Genomic DNA, 19,443 nt, shown 5'->3' on the forward strand with positions numbered 1-19,443 from the left:
CTTATACAGACGGTCAATTCGTATCAAATAAACTCCATGTATGGATCAAAGATTTGAACATTACTCTCACGGTCTTCTTAATAGCATGGTTATTTAATAAAAACACAGACGGTCGTCGCCGGAGGAAGGATGTGCTTCGATTTCCCGCCAAAGTGAGACTCATTATCGAGAGTGATTAGTCTGCGTGTTAGCCCTGCGCTTACGATAACTTCTCGAAAATTATAGCATTTCTTCATTTCAATCAAGTGAATATCTAGGGTATAAAAATATCTCTTGGCGTATGATGTGTAAATTGCTTCCGCGGTTCGTTCTCGTGGGATTGATCCGTAAACGGCTTTAATGAACATTCGTATACCCATGGGGAGATTTGAAGGCGATATAAATATATGTGTGTAGATGTTACTATAGAACACACATGTACAAGCTACATACAAGGCTTCATATTCCTTGCACGGTTTGAAACTCTCTCTGTCTCTTTGTATCTATCTAGTATCTCTCTCTCTCTCTCATTTCCTCGCTCAAAGCAGGGTTGATCAAATTATGACACACACACCCAGCTATCTTTTGTCCAAGAATATATATATATATATATATATAGAGAGAGAGAGAGAGAGAGAGAGGTGGAGAGAGGTGGAGCCAGCTGTATGCCTGCGTTTTTGGTCCGTTTGATCCAGCAAATGCGCAGACGGGCATCAAACGGACCAGTTGACTGGTCCGTTTGATGCTTTGCATTTGCGCAATAGGTCCTTTTGGTGATATTGGTTAGTTTGGTGATGTGGTCCGTTTGGTTCATCGTTGTAGACAAACAGGCTCGTCCGCGATGATGAATCGTAAATTACACTAAATAAAACGTGCTGCGCGACCACTTCAACTCAACGTTGTTGAACGAGATATATCATCGTATTTCCTACTTACCGGAAGATATTATCGATTCTTTCAGAGATGATGTGTGGATAAGCGGCTTCTTTATTGGTGGGTCAAGTAGAAGTAAAATTTTCTTTCTATTTACCAAAGTTACGTTGAATTTGATATCAAGTTAGCGTGAGACCTATTCCGTTGCATAGGACGCCTTACTGTGGTTACCATAGCCGTATGTACTGTAGGCCTACATGGTACCTCGCATACTGAATAGCTTATGAGCATAGGTTCGGTGTTTTCGTCTCTTAGTTAAGTAAAGAAAATAGACATTTTCTTCGGCCAAATCATGATATCATGTCAAGAAATTAGTCATTAATCAATCCTTTGTAAAGGCGGTGCCTAACGTTTGCCCATGGCCTGACAAGACAGTGATTCGCATAGGATACGCTTATCATATATAGCCTAGGCCTAGCCTAACTTGGGCTTGGTGTATAACTTTTGGTCTTAAGTTTAGTTAAAGCAAAATGTACGCAAACCTGATATCTTCCCGAGATATGAAAGTATAATCTTTTAGAAGTTTTATGTGTATATTCTGCAGCAGTCTTTTTAATACAAGCTTTAGGCCTAACCCTGCTCCAATTGTGTTAAGCCTCAAGAGTCAAGGAAATTAAGACGATGTGTCAAAAATATTTCAAACGGGCAGTAGCCTAAGCCTTTACTTTAGACAGGATAAAATTGTTTCCAGGTCTATGTGGTTCAATGCTGGTTATTGTAAAACAACTACTGAGTCTAGTTTAACACAAATTCACAATCTAGGCCTAGGTTGAAACAAGCACACAAAATGGGGTCTACCGGCAAGAATGACACCATATATTCAACCCAAATTTTGGGAAAGAGAGATGCATAAGATATAGCTATCCATGGCAACAAAGACAAAAGTTACATTGAAATACTTAAAACACACTCACTATTGTGACATTTGTACAATAACTTCCAAAACAGGTTACCGTAACACAAGATTACTGTACTTCCACAATTACTCTCACAAGACTACAAGAGGTGTGAATCTACATAGGCCTCAGCCTAATTACTGAAGGCTACGGTATACCAAAGTGTACTGACTGAGTATAGGCCTACTGAATATCAAACCAGGTACAAAAAATTGCCCCAACTGGGAAGTGAGATTGAGAACAATAAGCCCCCTGTTGCATTCATGACACCAGGGTTTACTACATGTAATTTAGCCTTTAATTGACACCTATAGTAACATTACTAAGCCTACTACAGTTATGCATACTAACTTTTTTAATCTATTATCTTTATGCTCATCCCATAGCAATATATTTTTTTCAATTTCGTTATATGTTATGCTTAAGTTCAAATTTGGCACCTTGCATGGGGCCTAGGTTAGACCTTATTCTGGAGGTTAAGTTGTACAGTCATTGTACGCCTAGCATATTATGTTATATGGATAACTTAATGACAGATAAGATGATACAAAAGTTTGTCAATGTGAGGATTTAATTTTAAGTAGCGTGAAGAGCAACTTGAAGGTCATGTTTGGCATTATGTAAACAGCACTGTGTGGTTGCTTCCGTAGAGGATTTCCAGTATGTACTGTTCGTATGCTTTTTAGTTCAATGAAAAATACTCTTTCGGAACAAACCAAACAAGTTGCTTCTGCAAATCATACAGTGTGTACAGTACCTTTCATACAGTTTGCTAATTCCATATCATATTTATTTGTTTATTTCTCAACAGTGTTAAATATCTTTTGCAACAGGTGATTGAACTTGATGATGATGGCATTTATAGTCCCAAGGTACTGTCCTACAGAATGGTATCCACACAGATGATCAGATATAGTGGTGTCCAGCTACTGTTCCTATAGTACAAAATGCTACACACAGTTGACCAGAACATCTGTATGGTGAGTGTACATACAGTCGAAATAACTTTATAGCTAGTGCCGTGGGAAGAGAGGAATGAGGTAACCAAATAGTTTATTTGCCAACTCTTTGGCAGCAAAACAAGTACAGTATCTAAACACTAAAGCATAACCAAGTGAAACCAGTCTGTCCAACCTAGGCCCCATACTGTCAGTTCCTTAAATGTGTGAATTTTTTTTCATTCTATGTGTCATTGCACACAATATATGTTCTTTTACACATTACCTTTCAAACATACAGTAATAAAAAACTGTTTCTTTTATCCAAATGTCTCTTTAGTCTTTCATCACTGTTGAAGTTATTGAAATGGCAACCATGTGGTCATAGACACAACTAAATGCCATAAATTAATTGGTAACTTTCTTGCAAAGTATTGTTATTCAAACTGTTGTTCTTATGTCAATTTGTTAAGCTGTGTATTTAGTGAGCTGGTCTTGACTACTATTTGCGATTCACAAGACCCTACTAAATAGTTTACATTGTGCAAGGTGGCAGTGCACTTAGAGTCGATCTATACTATTAAAGAAAAATTGAAAGTCTTGCTCGCTCATCTGAATTATGTTGACGATGCTGGCAGTAGATGTGACAGGATATCAGAAAATGAAATCGGTAGAAACAGCTTTTTTTGGAGTATATTTAAAGCGATACCTTGCATATTTGCATATGTGTCTCCTGAGCATAAAGGTGTAGCAATAATTATATAATTGTAATTGTATACATTACACTTACTATTTTCTCCACATCTCCTACCCAGTTTGCAGATGCAGGCCACAAATGGCAATAACACAGAGAGCATGAAAATGGGCCAAGATAGAGAGAGTTCACATAGAGATGACCATTGAGTATGCGTAGAGCTACATGGATATTTGGAATGCACTTTTGATTCCATGAAAAGGTAAAGAAATCTGCCATATGTGTTTGTATGTGCACACCCGTGTAATTGATTTTTGGAGTAGTTACTAAAATTGTAAAATAAGTGTGTCCAACAGTAGCCTGGGTTTAATGGACCTCATACACTGAAAACATTAATCAGAATGCTTCTCCTCACTGACAGTGGTTGCGTTTGTGAGTGCACTGCATAATTAATCAATTAATGTGGGCTTCAAGATGAGAGTCCTAACAGTTAGTCACAGACACTACACAGCATGTATGGGTCACTGCCATTTGTATTAGTAAATGGCAGTAAAATATACTGGAATAAATGTCTTAAACTATGGTTGGCTAGTACATAAACAGGACATTTACTATAAGTGATGTTCATGTGTAATTGAACCAAGCAAAGGAAGAATTGCTTTCTTTCTCTCTTTAATTACTCCAAAGGTAAAATAGGTGTATTTCAAACTTGTATCAAAATCAGTATAAATACTACCAATATAAATACTATTTGCAAAGGCAGTTATCTCTCCATTAGGAACATTGGTCCATTTGGTCGCATAAATCATAAAATTACTGAAGAAACATGTGCATTGCTTGTCCAGACACTTGTAACCTCAAAATTAGATATATAACTGTAATTCTCTTCTGCAGTCTGTGCCACCATCGCTCATTGATAGCTTCCAACGCGTACAAAACTCAGCAGACGGCCTGATTAATAGTGCTCTACTAGAAGGGTCTACTAGATTGATTCTGAGATGACCAGTCCTTTGGTATGGTTGTTCAATGCATGCTACTAACCTGGAGTTTTTGTTATGTTTGAAATCTCTATTCAGTTAACAAATCATGCATCTCTTAGTTGAGTTTTATTGAAACACGATACCGTTTGTTATCTAAGACATTTTAAAGCTTTCGGAGACCTTCTCCAAGACTTTAGGTTAGAACGATTGCAGTTAATGGGAAAACAGCAGTGGTTAGTGTAGTCTTTCTATGACAATGCTAGTCTTTTTGAAAAAATTCCGAATAGGTCATAATAATTAGTGTTACTATGTATTAGGAAATCCCGACCTTTCTACTTTGAGGCGTTACCATAGTTACTGGGGTGGTCCCAATACGGCCATCTTTTCGGGGTTCCACCGCTAGGGTGTCCCCTTCCCAAAATAGATTGAAACTCCTAGGTGTGGCACTTCTCCGAGTGGTAAGGGGCAAGTTTGAATAAAAAAGGCCAAACATCCAGCACAGAGTGTCAGTAGCCTGCGCCATGAAGGCATTTAATGCCCCCACCACTCCCCATGCCTCTGAACCGCCAAAATAATCTCAGATTCATATTCAGCGCCCCAAGTAGCACCAAATGAGATGTATTCGTTTGTTCTGGAAACACCAAATTTCGGGTCCCCCCCCTCCCAGTGGTTTTTGCCCCTAAAGCCCCCACACAACACCCAATTCAAAAATAAACTTCAGATTCGTGATCAGCATGTCGAGAACTACCAGAAAAGATACACATTGCCCATCTTTCCGACAAAAAATATTTTCACCCAAAAAAAACGTAAGGGGTAACCCCCTTGCCGGTTTTGCCAAAATTGCCCAAAAAATGGATTTCGTCAAAATGAAGTCACATGAGGTTATCCATGCCCAGGATCCCAAATCTGCAACTCTGAGGTCCATATCTGCTTCAGTTCAGGTGGTACGTGGTCCCAGAGGACCCGATAGAAATATGTGTTCATCATACGTGCAAAAGTTGGAAAACTCCTGCTTGTCAACCCCCCTCCTGTCCTCTCAGAAGTACCCATCGACATCAAATTTTGATGTGGAGTAAGAGAAACCCTCGTCATTGTCATACACCAATTTCGTGTAATTATCTGATCGGAAAAGGCCTTTTGTCTATATGGTTTCTATCTGTGCCAAAATTAGTTGTTTTTGTCTTCAAAAGTTTTAAAAAGTACCTCTTTTTGGTACCCTGTCCTTTCCACTGAGGGTATGTGAAAGGGCTAATTTTTTGTTATGTGGGAGACAAGAGTCCTAGGGATGTGTAGACAACTCTAACGGTAGCATTAATTATTGGGAGGGGGTATAGTCTATATGTTTTGGAGGCCCCCTCAAAAATAGTCGTTTTTCACCGGTAGTAGCTACTGTACCCTATACAAGGACGCCTACGTCAACATTTAATTAGTTTTCTTACCCGAACTTAAATCAGGCCAAGTTATCAGTAGTGAGTAGTAGACACACGTAGGTGGGTGCACTGCCAATTTCAAGTCCGAGGCTACTTGTCTCCTAAATGTCAGCTTTTTACCACATGTCCACATGATTTGTCCCCTATGAAGGGGCCTAGCTCTTGCAGGGCGAGTGTGAAGCGTCAACTATGTCTTGAAACTGTAGGCATGGTTTCCCCTAACCCTAATATGCAACTCCTCTCTGCATTGCCCCTTGTTTGTTTTTGGGGACACCCACTTGGGCCTGTGCCCCCCTCCCTAGGTTTTTGGCCCCTACGCCCCCCACACAACACCTAATCCCAAAATAAACTTCAGATTCGTAATCAGCGTGTCAAGAACAACTAGAAAAGATACACCTTGCCCGTCTTAGCGACAATAATTATTTTCACCCAAAAAAATCATAAGGATCATATAAAAATCATAAAAAAAAATCATAAAAAAATCATAAAAATCATAAAAAATCATTGCAGTTTTTGCCAAAATTGCCCAAAAAATGGATTTCATCAAAATGACGTCACATGGGAATATCGATGCCCAGGATCCCAAATCTACAACTCTCAGGTCCATATCTGCTTCCGTACAGGAGAAACTTGGTCCCAGAGGACCCGATAGAAATATGTGTTCTTTATAAGTGCAAAAGTTGGTAATAGGGATCACAGGTCCCGGTTGTCCATTTTTAGGTACCAGTCGTCCTTTGGTCTTTATTGAGGGTTTTGATACTTTGTACCAATAAAATATAAAAATTAAATATGACAACATCATTGAGATCATATTTGAGTATAAAAATAACCCAACATGATCAATTACAGGTCATTTGTCAATAGAGTAACAGTAACAAAATGCAACCTAGACTGGTAGCTGTTGGTTTTAACAATCTACAATAAGTGGCCCTTCGAGTAGAATTTATGCAATGGTTTGAGTTGCAGGGTTAATCTGCTAATAGCTATTCAAAGCAATCCCAGAACTCCTGTCAGTTATACTTATAGGATTAGTTCAGGTGTCACAATGTTTATCTTATATGAAAGAGGACAATAAAAGAACCCAATAGTGAAGAAATTATTCCAATTCATTTTCCGCTTAGGAGTTTCTATCTGATTGTGTAGATTAAAGTTCTATCTGATTGTGTAGAAACTGCTGAAATCAGAATAGCTGTGACGTCATATCCTCACATACCTGAAAAGTCTTATTTGATTAAATTTGATCAAGTTATTTTATTAAGTTAAAAGTTATTTTATTAAAATACTTTGTACGATTTTATGACTTTTTTACTTTTTCTTGGTCCAAATCTTGTGAACCAACAGTTTTTCTGGACCAAATTTTGATAATGCCATTGGGCTCTTGTATTATCATATACTTTAGTATAAGAATTACTGAATGGTACCTGACCATGTGTGATACTATGAATATTCAGTAGAGACAGTGTCATATTGTATCAACTGAAGTTGGTATGATGATAATATTGGGTGATGACATATACAACACATTTGAGTTCCTTTCATCAATAGACCCTAGTGCCCATTGGGCCATTGTTATAAATCTTTTGTACAGTTTCAGAAACTTTAATGTCCATTGTGACTACTGTCACATATATCAGCTGTACAATTAATATCTTATTAGACTAGCCTCCGTCACTAATGGGGAGTGGGTGGTGTATTTTATAGGCACTGATCACCCAATCCTTGACCGAGAGGTGTTCATCTGCCATCTGGATGCCCGAACTGTTCTGAATCTCAGGATGCTTTCAGTTTAGGTCATGTATAGTGCACACCTCCCACCGCACCGCTTATGTGCGTTTCTGGTGTGAGGGGGCCAGCGGCCCCCCACCCGTCAGTAGTTCCTAAGCTGCTGTGAACCACTGTTAGGCCCATGTTGATTTCTCTTATAGTGCTGCACAGCCTATATTAGCTCTTGAGTTATCTTCATGGGCTATTGTTCACGATACCTTTTTTTTAAAAACTGGATTTATGGTGCATTGTTAAGTGATTTATTTGCTTTTCATTTACATTACAATTGTTATTTTGCACAAATTTTATTCAAAGTGTTTTTCAAATGTCAATGGCTACTTTCAAATAGGATGTCTATTGTGCCAGTACTAAATAATGTGCAATATATGTGTTTGTATTGTTGTCCCGACTAGACAATACCAGTTTGCATAGATAATACCAGGACAAGACAAGGACTGGACAATATCAACACAAAGGTCTTGTTCTGGTATTTTCCAGCGCTTGTCTTGTCTTGTCTGCTGGTATTGTCTGTGCAAACTGGTATCGTCCTGTTATCGTTCAATCCTGGTATTGTCTAGTCCTTGTCCTGGTATTGTCCAGTCCTTGTCCTGGTATTGTCTAGTCTTTGTCCTGGTAGTGTCCAGTCCTTGTCCTGGATTGTCTAGTCTTTGTTCTGTTTTAGTCTAGTCTTTGTCCTGGTATTGTCTAGTCCTTGTCCTGGTATTGTCTAGTCTTTGTTGTGATATAGTCTAGTCTTTGTCCTGGTATTGTCTAGTCTTTGTTGTGATATAGTCTAGTCTTTGTCCTGGTATTGTCTAGTCCTTGTCCTGGTATTGTCTAGTCCTAGTCATGGTATTGTCTAGTCTTTGTCCTGGTATTGTTTAGTCTTTGTCCTGGTATTGTCTAGTCCTTGTCCTGGTATTGTCTAGTCTTTGTCTTCTCATGGTCTTGAACCTTTTTTTCTCATTTGACTTGTTGCTGTAAATGCAATAGCTTCTTTGTTTTAATTGAAGTGTTTGTCTTGTCATTGTACCTTCCATTGTACTGTTTTCTCTTTACATTGCTTTGCTGTAAATACAAAAGCTTCCCCTGTCCCCTGCATGTACAAAGCTAAAACTAACACGGCTTGTAAATACACCGTCTTGTTGCCGTGGAGATCACCTCCCTACCAGTAGTTTAGATTTTTTCTTTCTTTCTTTTTTTCTTTTAATTGAACTGTTTGTCTTGTCATTGTACCTTCCATTGTACTATTTTCTCTTTACATTGCTTTGCTGTAAATACAAAAGCTTCCCCTGTCCCCTGCATGTACAAAGCTAAAACTAACACGGCTTGTAAATACACCGTCTTGTTGCCGTGGAGATCACCTCCCTACCAGTAGTTTAGATTTTTTCTTTCTTTCTTTTTTTCTTTTAATTGAACTGTTTGTCTTGTCATTGTACCTTCCATTGTACTATTTTCTCTTTACATTGCTTTGCTGTAAATACAAAAGCTTCCCCTGTCCCCTGCATGTACAAAGCTAAAACTAACACGGCTTGTAAATACACCGTCTTGTTGCCGTGGAGATCACCTCCCTACCAGTAGTTTAGATTTTTTCTTTCTTTCTTTTTTTCTTTTAATTGAACTGTTTGTCTTGTCATTGTACCTTCCATTGTACTATTTTCTCTTTACATTGCTTTGCTGTAAATACAAAAGCTTCCCCTGTCCCCTGCATGTACAAAGCTAAAACTAACACGGCTTGTAAATACACCGTCTTGTTGCCGTGGAGATCACCTCCCTACCAGTAGTTTAGATTTTTTCTTTCTTTCTTTTTTTCTTTTAATTGAACTGTTTGTCTTGTCATTGTACCTTCCATTGTACTATTTTCTCTTTACATTGCTTTGCTGTAAATACAAAAGCTTCCCCTGTCCCCTGCATGTACAAAGCTAAAACTAACACGGCTTGTAAATACACCGTCTTGTTGCCGTGGAGATCACCTCCCTACCAGTAGTTTAGATTTTTTCTTTCTTTCTTTTTTTCTTTTAATTGAACTGTTTGTCTTGTCATTGTACCTTCCATTGTACTATTTTCTCTTTACATTGCTTTGCTGTAAATACAAAAGCTTCCCCTGTCCCCTGCATGTACAAAGCTAAAACTAACACGGCTTGTAAATACACCGTCTTGTTGCCGTGGAGATCACCTCCCTACCAGTAGTTTAGATTTTTTCTTTCTTTCTTTTTTTCTTTTAATTGAACTGTTTGTCTTGTCATTGTACCTTCCATTGTACTGTTTTCTCTTTACATTGCTTTGCTGTAAATACAAAAGCTTCCCCCTGTCCCTGCATGTACAAAGCTAAAACTAACACGGCTTGTAAATACACCGTCTTGTTGCCGTGGAGATCACCTCCCTGCCAGTAGTTTAGATTTTTTCTTTCTTTTTCCTTTTTCTTCTTGATTTACAGATCCCAGTGATGTGTATTCCTTGTCTCTCTCTTTGTCCTATGTGGGTTCACCTACCCTCTTACTGAATAGTTGATTGATAGTTAAACCAACATAGGACAAAATTAAAGCGAGAGAAGACAGGAAGGGAATATACTTTACTGAGATGTGTAGCCACTGTCAGCCATCATAACTTTGTCAATTAGTTTGTCAATGAGTTAAGCTGTATTATCCAACTGCTACCTCACTGCCTCTTTGCTTGTTAATTCGCTATAACGGCACATGACAGTATGCATACAGGCATATTAGCTGTATCCATACTGTCATGTGCGGTAGAAACTTCCAACTACATTACACTCCAAGTCATAGAGATTTGTGTTTTTTTGTCTTTAATTGGATAATTAACCTTTTAATTAGGGGTAATTTTTGTTATGTTATGTGCCAATTGTAGGGGGAAGGGGGTTGTTTGATTTAGAGCAATGATTGTCTGTTTTATTATGTATGTGGATCTTAATGTGTATTTCTATGTACTTCTCAGGGTGTCTGTGCTCAGGGTTCTGTGTTGTTTTTTGTTTACTAATTATTTCAATAATGATGCATTTAATTTAATTCTAATAGTTTTTATGAATTTAAATTTGTACAGATTAATGAATTTGAATTGTAAATTATTGAAATAAATAGAAAAGAAGAAAGAAATAAGGTCTTTAGTCTTATGTTGGAGTCATTTTGTTCTGCACATATAATTTCACAGTGCTGCTTAAGTATTTCTTTGTTTTTCTTCAGCTTTAACTCAGCTGTTGTTGTATTTATAGCAGAATTTCCATAACTGAGCAACAGTTTAGGCTATTCAGTTCAAATTTTCAGAGAACCTCTGTTGAAAAATTTGCCATTAATGCATGAAGCCAGATATTGATTACCATGAATTGTTATCAAGTAATGGTCATATGATATCTCTAGCTTGTCAAATAAAATGTTAATTAATTTAGTACTTAGAGAAAAAAACTGGCTTCATATGCACATCAGAGACAAAATTTTGCATGCCCAATGTAAGTTTGAGGAACTATATGGGCTCCCATGCTTTTTATTGTAGCACCCTCACTAGGTTCCAGCGTGACGGGACAAATACCCCCGAGACAATTACCCACTGGACATTTACCCCCCGGAGAATCCCCCAGGATAACTACCACCCCGACAGATACCCACCAGACAATTACCCCAGAGGACAAAAACCCCCAAAAAAAGCTACACACCTGGACAACTACCTCATCGGACGAATACCCCCTAGACAATTACCCCCCGGATAAATACCGCAGGACGAGTATCCCTCTGGACACATGCCGTTAACTATAGGGAACGGATGCAGCGACAGATATGCAGGTATTTTTTCAAGTTTAGTTTCCCGGGGGCCTAAAGATATACCCTGGTCCCTAGGGCAACTGCGAGAGGATATTTACAATTGGGTCAGGGTGCCGGTTAAACAGGCACCACTAGGGTCGTCGTGTTCCCTGGCACTTTTAACTTTTTGACTTTTTAAAAAGATTCGACCTTTTCATATATAAGCCCCCAAAACTCCTCGATAGTGTTTGTCAATGGACCGAGGCCCGGGGCAAGATAGGTTGGGACGGCAGTTGAAGAAGCGTGAGGAGGGGGGGGGTCGGGAATTAGTCACTGATGGTAGTAACTATTAATTTACTATTAGTTATAGTGACACTATTCTGTATAATTAATCTCCGAACAATTCTGGCTTATTGCGACTTACCATTTTTAAGTTTTCGTCTGAGAAATGTTACTTGATGATTTGTTATGTAATGTAAGTTTTTGTATAGTGCTTTATATTGCACTATGAAATTTGGTTACATCAGAAAAATAATCATATATCAGATTAAGAAAATTTGCTGTCATGGCCCTAATGGGCTTTCGTACTACAGGGCTCACCAGCTAAAGGTGCGCTTTGTTCACAGGCTTGAGGGGGGGGGGGGGGGTACTTGGGTGCATTCTGGTATAGTTGGGGTAGTAACCTGGGTGAGGTATCTGTGGCGGTGTATTTGCGCATGTGGAGTTTTCCTAGAGGTTATTGCCGGGGGGTGGGGGTAAAAGTCCTCGATGGTAATTCTCAAGGGGTACTTGTCCTGGTGGTTGTCTCAGGGGTACTTATCCTAGGGGTTTTTGGCCTTGGGGTGTATATCCGGGGGTAGTTGTCCCGGCACAAATTACTATCTAAGCGGAGTGCTACCTTTGGTTGGTGCGGAGCGTACAAGAAATTTTTGGATTTTGATACCCCCCAGATTACCGGAAATGGCACTTCCAGAGCATGAGATGACCAACCAGATGTACACTTTGGCCTGAGAACCAAGTATTTCTCAATATTTGTTTTCATCCATAACCTTTTGAAGATTATCACCCGTCCCACATCATGTTTGACGTCATCTCATCTCCCGTGGATCATTGCTTTTGTAGGTTATTCTACGTCGCGGCCTACAATACCCATCAGTTCCACTTTTCAAGGTTTTAAGCCCATTATATGTTCAGAATATTAAAATTCACATTTCTTGTTTAATTTACTTCAAAACCTACCCATAATATTGCACAATCATCTGTGGACAACCAATCAGGGACGTAGCTAGGATCAGATGATTAGGGGTGAAGAAACTACCAACTGAATAGATTTTTTCCAACAGTGTGGGTGTGTCTGGGTGGGCCCTAAAGGGATTCACGACTTTGTTGGGGGGGGGGGGTAATAAAACTGGTGTTACTTGCTAAACGATTTCTTGCATCTTTGCAGGAGTGGGCAGTAGAAAACAATAGGTTATGATGTTGCAGACAGTTGCACATCAAAGCAGGACCCCACCATTTGTTGCCGGGAACTATTTTGCAAAAAGGCAGGCCAGCTTATAACACCAGCAGAAATAAAACCACCTAGCCGTGTAGATAAGTCGGGTTTCCGTGCATGTACACTCAGCAAAATTAAAATGACAGTAGTAACTATAAAGCGAAGCACCACCATTGGTTGGCGTGGAGCGCTAGCAAATTTTACAAAATGGCAACCCAATAGCAGCCAAAATGGGAGCATCAGTGCCTCTGCAGAGACCCTGACAGTCATAATTGCAACGACACTGGGCAACAGAACCCTAAAATATTTAATGATAATACTAATGGACACTTTGTATAGCGCCGGTATCCGCCCGAAGTAGCTCATGGTGCTTTGCAGAAAAAAGATTACATATATGGAATTTGGAACAGGTAAGTTTTTAGATATATCTTGAAGGTTCCAAGGCTGTTGACCAGTATTACTGATTGACGTAAGTAATTCCTTAATTTTGAGGCTGCACAGGAAAAGGATCTCTGGCCCCACCGATTCCTTGAAACACTTTTAAGTGGAGTTTTCGTGTTCACTCTCAGCTAAATTGAAATGACTGGAATGGTAGGGGAAAGGTCTAAGTGGAGGTTGTGTCCCTGGGAAAAGTCACTCAAATTACAATCTTCAACTCGATCCTGAGTAGATCTATACAGGCTCTGTGTGGATCCTGTGAAATAGGAGGGCACTGCGTACAAATGAAGGTGTTTTTTTAAATTCAGAAAACTCAAGGGAGGTTTAAACCCCCACCCCCTGGATCCTCCCCTGGTGTATCAAATTACACCCCACCAATAGATGCTTTGCATCAATACCAACATGTACTGTGTTACATATGCAACACTTAACTCTCACCCAGAACAAGATAGGGGTGGTGCCCCAACTACGGCAAGGTATATTTTCATGGCAAATATATAATTATGATATGGGGGAGGCATGGACTTCACTAGAGGGGGTGGGGGTGTCTCACGTCCCACCCCCCCCAAAAAAAACTTGGTAAAACTGACGATAGTTGGAAAATCGGAATTTCCGACTGTCGCACTCTACTTTATCTAGGACTTTTCATACATTCCTGTGATTGTGAATGACCTAAAAATTGAAAAATCTCGGTCAAAATTGACCTTTAATCAGTCAAATTAACCACGCTTTCCTTGCCACAAATTGTATCTCGCGATCCTTATACTCCACCATACAAAACTGCGTATGATTTTTAATACTCTGAAAAATGCCTATTGGAAGTACCTTCATAGGCGTAGGAGCCATGGGCGGCGATCCTGGGGGGAAGGGGGGGATATATCCCCCATGAAAATGGGTGGAGGGGATGTAATACACCATATCCCCCCACCAAATGCCAGGGATAAGAATATTTTCATGCCTACATTTATGCATCATCGTGAATGTACGGCTCTTTTTTAGCTTCATTTCTCGCCTACCATAAACGCAGTGCGATCTTTTCAAATAAACCGTCTTTATAAAGCAAGAATAGTTGACTGTAGGCTTCATTGGCCCTATAACAACAAAATGTATTTGCGCCCACGGTATTCATATAGTACATATATGCACCCTCGTAGTATTCATATAGGCCCTATAGTAGGCCTACACACGTACATGTTCCCTCGAACAGCTGAGAATCTCATGTTACCAGGGTAATGCTTAATTAATACACGTTTCACCTGGATGCCCTAGCAATCGGTACCTAGGAATGTAACTATGTGTAATTGTTTATTGCATGTGTATAGGCCTATCATAGCCTGCATGAGGCCATTTTCTTCATCGAATATTATAAAAGAGCTCTCGAACATTCTAACGTAGCGCATGAAACAAGATTGACAGGGGCAATTTTCCCAAAATAACACCCGAAATTAAAAAAAAAAAAGTATTTTGGATCCTGATTATGAGATATTTCGGACATAATATCCCTATTTTAAAGTTGGGTATATGCCGCTTGGAAACCTCGGGAAGTGCCGTTTCCGGCCATTTAGAGGGTTTGTAAATCCCAAAATTTTCTAGTACGCTCCGCGCCAACTCATGGTGGCGCTACGCTTAGATAGTCAACACATACCCCCCACTCGGAAGTACGGATCGCCGCCCATGGTAGGAGCCCAACTTGATTTGGGGGTGGGGGGGGAGAGGGGTGCTGTAACGACTTGTCCGATAAATATAAACACATTTTTTCGCGCGTGTTCAACATGTTAATGTGCATATCATAAATGCATACATCGGTTATTACATCGCATGCCAATAACATACAATGATTTTCCGTGTTGTATATTGGTTAGAATTATTGGGGAAATATAAGTTTAACCATTGCAAATACATTGCAAATGATTTTTCTTTCAGTAGATGCCCGAAAAATTATCAGCATATTGCCCGAAATTTTTGTTGGGGCGTGGGGGGGGGGGGCTAATAAATTTATGAAATGAGTGCCAGTGGGTACATATATATCGAAAATGTTCGGAACAAAAGTGCAGTCGCGAGAGATGGGGTGTCTGACTGACACTGACCGTATCGTTGACGAGTAGCGCGGAGGGGTGGGGGTACAAGGCAGCAGTCGGAATTTTCTGGCTTCAAAACCCATCCAGTTGGATTTTCAGCCACTACACCCCACCGAAATCATAATGCCTTGGCTACGTCCCTGGGGGAGGGGTTGTTGTTCCTCTTCGATGAGTTTTTACTTGTCAAAAGGCCTTTTCATATAAATGATTTGTGTTGATTTTTTTTCTAATGCAACTGATTAGCCTACCTTTATATAGTTGGGGTAAGTATCAGATTTGGTTGGGGGAAAGGGTGGGCAGAGTTAATTACCCCCTTTCATAGCTCCACCACTGAATTGAGTACTTTACATATGCAGATATGAAAATGAGGTCATACTAGATACTCTGCCCATTTGAAATGTTTTTGATGAGATTTTTTGGGTAGCTTGATGAGTCCAAGAAATAATCTTAACTGAGCAAAATCCAGTCCCTCTGTAATCAGTAATCCAAATCTAGACACACCTTCACGATTTTTTACATTGTGTGCCTATATACGAGCGGAATGGTATCAATCTGTTCAAAAGTTTTCATGTTAGTTTAAATTGACCAATTACGGCGTGTAGCGAAAACGTACGATATACTCATCACCTAAAGGACCAAGTAATTTGCATGAAGCGACTGGGCATTTAATTTCAAATAATTACTACGCAAATTCGGCCTTCCTTATCTTTTACAACCAGCGATACGTAGTTAAGTCCATATTAATAATAAGAAACATTTTAAGTGCCCCCAATTAGATTTTGTTATCTTTTAAGCCTTGTTCATGACTCGGATCATGTCTTTAATTGTCTACTTTTATACCGTGGACGAGCCTAGCGAGAATTCTAGGAAAAATCACCAAACGGACCATCAGGGACGCCCTCTAAAGTTGTAACTTTGACCATTGCGCGATAGCGCTACTTCTCTCGCTAAAAAATAGCAAAATTCCTTATAATTTTCTTCATTTAGATAATTGGCGGACCAAATGTTCAGATAATATCAACTGTTCATTAAGGAACCGCCCCTAAAAAAATCCCGTCGATTTATCAGTTTGTACTTAATTTCTGACACATTTTTGTTTAACCCTAGGGTTAACCCTAGGGTTAGGGTTAGTGCCATATTTACCATGAAATACCGAATTTTGACATCGGATCTGGTCAATGATGTAGAAGAACGTGCCAGTTACTGTATATGTTTGTCATTTACCATTTTATTCCGTTTAAAATTAATAAAAGGGCTTTTATGGAGCTAAATTGACAAAAGCATCAAAAGGACCACTCAGAACACTTCCAAATTTGAGTAAACTATCATTCCAAAAATTGCCGTCACGGGCACATACTTCATTGTAAATGTATAAGATTTGAACATATCGTGAATTAGAAAATGGTCTTTCTGACAGTACCAACTTTAACACAATTACACAATGGTATAAAAAGTTTTATGAAATATGATAACACCCTTACATGCATCAAAATTGAGTCTTTGCTACCGACCAAGACGCACCTGCATTATACGTTCCTTGGAGGATCTTTCAGGCACACATTTTATGAGGTTTAGAGTGGAATTTGAAGGAATAAATTCAGCGAATAGTAAAGATAGGCATATGAGATTCTCTTTTTAGTCTATCGCCGATTTTTTACGAGAAAATCCGGATTTATTAAGCCATGAATCAAACGGACCATTCTATTGCGCAACGACACTGGTCGTTTTGATGCTTTGTGCAATCATGATGTCATGCTGTAGACTATCGTTTCCAGTTGACGATAAAGCTGATTTATTATGTATTTGATGCCTCAACGGAGATGCGGATTTATATCATCCTAACGTTTCATATTATACCCCCCCCCCCCTCACATATGCAGTGACAACAGCCTTGGCAAGATGGGCAAATAGGGGGTAAGGATTTTTTTATTTGGTTGGGGGGGGGGGGGGTTATACCACTGATATGGGAAGGAGTTTGACATACGGTGTTGTAAGGTAACGTCGCGTATCCCTTAACTTTGTGAACTGTGTTGTTTTCAGGGACGTAGCCAGGGGAGCAGTGGGAGAAACTGCCCCCCCCCCTTTTCAGAGTCAAAAAAATATTTTAAGACGGTTTTTTTTTTGTCATGGTATTTTGTCAGTGCTTTTTTATCTTGAATACTCGTCAGCTCGTTCACTCGATTACTATCGTACTAACATTCTGGCCTACCGATTCAGCTATTTACTTAGTTTGGCAAATGCAATTAGCTAAATTTAGCCTATAGCCTACAGTTTACCACTGTGTAATAAAATACATATAGCCTACCTGACCGCACTCGAATGAGTGTCACGAACCGTATGTACAACGACGATGTGCCTTCTCATCCTTTCTATGATTCGTCATAAGTTGTTGAACGAACAGCATGTTACGAAGCTAAGCTAGCAATCGACACTCCCTCCCCTTAGACCCCTCCCCCATACCAATCACAAAATGTGCAGACGAGGTGTGAGAAGTTAGTCAGATACCCAATATGAAGGGAACACAATTCTTTCCCCAAAGCCGTATATCTCGTGACCGGAAAAATAACCCTCAGACAAATACCCCCGGACGATTACCCCCCCCACCCAAGCCAATAACCCACAGGAAAACTCCCACCCGGACAATTACCCCAGAGGAAAACAAAACCCTGGACAACTACCCACCTGGACAACTACCTCCTCGGACGAATACCCCCTAGGGTCGTTGTGTGCACTGGCCCTTTAGACGCAGGAGGGGGAGGGGGTGAGGCATGGCTATTAGGGCTATGAAAGAAAAAGAACTACAATCTGATATATCAGAATAATAATCTGATATGTCAGATTAAGAAAATTATCTTTCATGGCCCTAATGGGCTTTCATACTACGGGGTTCACCAGCTAAAGGTCTGCTTGGTTCAGGGGGAGAGGGAGGGGGGGGGGCACTGGGGCGTATTCTGGTTTAGTTCGGGTAGCAACATGGGTGTGGTATCTGTGCCGGTGTATTCATGTGGATGGAGTTTTCCCAGAGGTAATTGCCGGAGGGTGGGGTTATTGTCCTCAGCGGTAATTGTCATGGGGGTACTTGTCCGGGGAAATTGTCTGGGGGTACTTATCCTGGGGGTATTTGTCCTTGGGGTGCATGTCCAGGGGTAGTCGTTCCCAGAGGTATTCCTTTTCGGAGGTTTTGTCTGGGGCTGATTGTCAGGGGGGTACTTGTCCTGGGGGTATGAGTCTGGGTGGTATATGTACGGGGGGTAGTTGTCCGGCAACCATATGTCTCATGCATTTCAATGGGCACTATAGTTCCTTGTTTTAAGTAAAATAAGTGTGTTGCATATGTCATCACCCAATGTTATCATCATACCAACTTCGTATCAACTCTTTTAAATATGCCTTTGGTCATGTTACATATGAGTAACTCCAATGATCAAGTAAATGCTAACACAACAGAAATGGAACTATCCAAAGTTGAGTCCAGAAAAAAGTTGGCTCGAAAGGATTTGGGACCAAAACATCCTAACCAAAAATGGCAGAACAAATGGGTCTAGAATATTACAGGGACTTAGCCAGAAATGGAAATGTGGTGGGAGAGGAACAGAATTTTAAAAGGGCATTTATCACAAAGGGAGCATTATAACGATTATCGGAGCTCCATGATGTACAAAAAAATGTTTGCCCAAAATGTCTCCAACATGGCAAGAAAAAAAGACCATTAAAAGAGTTTTGTATTACGTACAGTAGCAGACAAATTTTCAGGGGGAACAGTGAGAAGGGTCACTTAGTATCATCCAACGTGAAAAGGAGCTTTAATGATTTCCCCTGCTTTTGGTTGAATTTTACTTTTAGGGGTACTCACAGGGGAGTGGAGAGATCGCTCCCATTGCTCTCCCACCCACCTGCCCCCTGGCTACATCCCTGTGAAACTGCTCGTTTGCTTTAAACGAGTAAAAATTTGATAGTTTTTTTAAATGGTTTTGCTTCAAGCGGGCCACCAGGCTATCTGCCCTTTCTCACCGGATTTACTGGATAAACAAAGCAAGACCATCTATTACTGCATCCTGCAACTGGTTTA

At 39.9% G+C, this 19,443-nt stretch overlaps 1 long non-coding RNA gene across 1 annotated transcript; it reads left to right on the forward strand.

The window, feature by feature from the left end:
- Positions 1 to 614: 614 nt before the first annotated feature.
- LOC139958850 (uncharacterized) lies at positions 615 to 9,659 on the forward strand. The gene is made up of 4 exons (XR_011789892.1): positions 615 to 972; positions 2,620 to 2,788; positions 3,562 to 3,702; positions 4,335 to 9,659. It is a non-coding gene; the product is annotated as an uncharacterized lncRNA (long non-coding RNA).
- Positions 9,660 to 19,443: the final 9,784 nt, after the last annotated feature.

The sequence above is a fragment of the Apostichopus japonicus genome, chromosome 18, assembly GCF_037975245.1.
Source record: "Apostichopus japonicus isolate 1M-3 chromosome 18, ASM3797524v1, whole genome shotgun sequence".
Lineage (NCBI taxonomy): Eukaryota > Metazoa > Echinodermata > Holothuroidea > Aspidochirotida > Stichopodidae > Apostichopus > Apostichopus japonicus.